This window comes from Garra rufa, chromosome 19, assembly GCF_049309525.1.
Source record: "Garra rufa chromosome 19, GarRuf1.0, whole genome shotgun sequence".
Taxonomy (NCBI): Eukaryota; Metazoa; Chordata; class Actinopteri; order Cypriniformes; family Cyprinidae; genus Garra; species Garra rufa.
The window spans coordinates 29,623,730-29,626,604 of record NC_133379.1 but is presented as its reverse complement, the minus strand read 5'-3'; the positions used below and the strand labels follow the sequence as shown (position 1 = coordinate 29,626,604).

Sequence of the window (2,875 nt, the reverse complement as noted above, 5' to 3'; positions counted from 1 at the left end):
ATGCACACTAACCACAAAGCTTACTATGGTTTTTTGATTTTACGGTATACTATTTGTAAAGCACAGTAACCACAATGCTTACCACACTTTTAAAAAGTTTTTGTGAAGTAATTATAATTCAGTATTTTTTTTTTCTGTCTTGCAGTTATGTCAGATCACCTACTCCAGGAGCTCTTTTAAGAAGCCATCTCTGGTAAAAGCCATCACTGTATGAACTGTAATCCATAATTAATCTACACATAGTTTTGCTCTCTCTCTTTCTGTGATTTATCATGACATTTTTAAAATCTCATAATTTTGACCAATTCTGTCAGAAAGCTGCTAGAATGAACAGGGAACTTGAACTCAAAGCTCCCAATGATGAAAAACAAGTCCTTCAATGATTCAATCTTTCACAGTAATGTTGAAGACATTTAGCTATAACTGATTTGCTTTAATCAACGCATCCTTATTTTAGGTGTTAATAATAACTTTCCTTACAGTCCTTCCTCTCAAATATTTTGGTCACAGATTTTGTTTAGCACATTGTCTCAACATGTGTGTATTTCTCTTTGTTTCAGGGTAAAGGGAAGACCAAAGGAAGGCCTGTCATGGGATTTGAATTGGGCCATGTTGTGCATTTATGGAAAAGACCAAAAGCAAAGGCAAACATTCCAATGGTATGTCAATGTTGGTCTGAGCACCTTGACTGAACTGTACTGTAGTTAAATTGTGCAGCATCTTTACATACCCTACAGCCCCATCAGAAAGAACAACCAACAAAGTGTCATGTCGAAATATTAATAACTAATACAATTTACCAAGCCTTGCATGTCTACTGATTTTTATTTTATTTTTTTCTCTTCTAGTCAACACTCGCTCCTATCTCTAACTTGTCATGTGAGAAATCAGACCTTCAGTTAATTTGGCCAAATCAGATCACTTAAAGCTGTTCACACCAAGAGCAAGAATTATAATGACTAACACACTAACAGAAAATAACATTTTTTTTTTTTATTATAAGCGTGTGCTGCAGTTATGTTGTCTGCATTTAAATGCTCAGGCTATTTATAGTGTGGTGGATTTTGATTGGCTGTCAATGTTTTGGAATCTGGAAAAATCTGTTCTGAAAGAGATTCCAACCATATTGTTTCTGTGTCATTTTATGTCAAATAGCTGTGGTGTGGACTCATCCTTGGTGTGAAGAGGCCTTTAAACTGCTTACAACAAAACCATCAGCAGGTAATTATATTTCATTTTAGTTTGCTGTTAAATAATTGTTTTTTTTTTTCTAATGCTGCTTTCTCATTTTGTTAAACTTACACAATTCTGCCTATTTCTCTTCATCTTATTTCTTTACTCCCTCACTTAACACATTATTTTGTGCTCTGTTGAAAAATAGAAGCTTAGAGTTTGCAAGATGGCCTTTTCTCAGACTCTGAATAGAAATGTATACAGATGAACTCAGGAGCCTGCTAGAGTTGCCAGGGAACTTGAGCTTGAAGTATATAATTATAACTGCTTAATTTATGTTTAAACAACAATAATAAGTAAAAATTGGGTCAATAAATATTGTTTTGTTTTAAAGCTGAAGACCAAAAAATGCAAAGAAAATCAGTCCCAGCAAGCCAGTCCTGATGAATGAGGAATGAACATGGTCTTCTTGTGCCCAAACACAGAGCTGAAAAGTTGCACATTTCCACTGGTATGTATGTATGCAATACATCAAGCAATGTAGTTACATGGGCTAGGGTTATATGGGGTATAGCAATTGATGTTAATCTCTCAAAAGACAGCAGTTACCATTTTCACATGCACTTCTTTTTTTATAGCTCCTAGAATTGGCATATCAACTGTGCTATCATCTCCAATTCCATTATCTGGAATTTGGGCAGGATTGGCCAAATATGGTGAGTACTGACACCTGCACCTATTCATCAACACTATTTCTCTGGAAATATTGTTGACTTATTGTTTTGTCTGTTTGTTTGAAGGAGGATGAAGGCAGTTGACGATATCAATTCAATGGCCACCAGATGCAGCATTGCAGCCTGAAACCACCAGTTAACTGCGATGAAGACTGCATTCCTGAACAACTCTACTGTGACAGCTCAGATGTTACGGTCCATAAAAGTAAACTTCACTGTTTACTCAGTTGTTTCAACTGAACAACTGCAAAATAGTTGTGAAGGGATCCTTTTGGCCCATATCTCCAACAAGAATCAATGGTAAGTCCAATGCAACAATTAAAAATAAAAATATATATTGTTTATTGATTTACAACACCCTAAATACATGTTATGTCCCTCCAGGATATTTACATCAGTTGGTGTGTGAGGAAAGCACAGAGGACCATCAGAGACTCCAGCCACCAGAGCCATGGATTGTTCTCATCGTTACCATCAGGCAGAAGTTATTGCAGAACCTGCACCAGCAGACACATTTTTCCACAGGCAATTAGACTGCACTGAACTTGTACCAGAAACAATACACAGCACATCCAGCTCATATGCACAGCACTCTAATAGATGCACTGTCTGGACTCTAACTCACTATTATTCTGCACCATGACATTCTGTTTGCACTAATTCATTCCACACTGCGCTGCAAAGGTATGCGTACTGTGATTGTTTTAATTTCATGATCTCTGTATAGCATACTATTTACCATATTGTTCTCTACCTGTATTGAGTCCCTTATATGTGTGTTGCCTATATATTGAACATTTGTTGTCTTTACTGTCATGCTGCAGTTTGCACAAAAAAATGTCACCGCCTATACACTTGTGATCATGGTATTGTGAAAATAAAGTGATATGATTTGAATTGGTCACATGTCTTTTGTCCGTCAGTTGTACTGTAGTGTGATGAATAACAACCGAAATTGTTCATGACAT

The 2,875-nt window shown here is 36.3% G+C and overlaps 1 long non-coding RNA gene across 1 annotated transcript; it reads left to right on the top strand.

The window, feature by feature from the left end:
• Positions 1-476: 476 nt before the first annotated feature.
• Positions 477-2,361, top strand: LOC141291920 (uncharacterized). The gene is made up of 6 exons (XR_012340418.1): positions 477-659; positions 1,156-1,221; positions 1,568-1,684; positions 1,812-1,889; positions 1,974-2,207; positions 2,292-2,361. It is a non-coding gene; the product is annotated as an uncharacterized lncRNA (long non-coding RNA).
• The last annotated feature ends 514 nt before the right edge of the window (positions 2,362-2,875 follow it).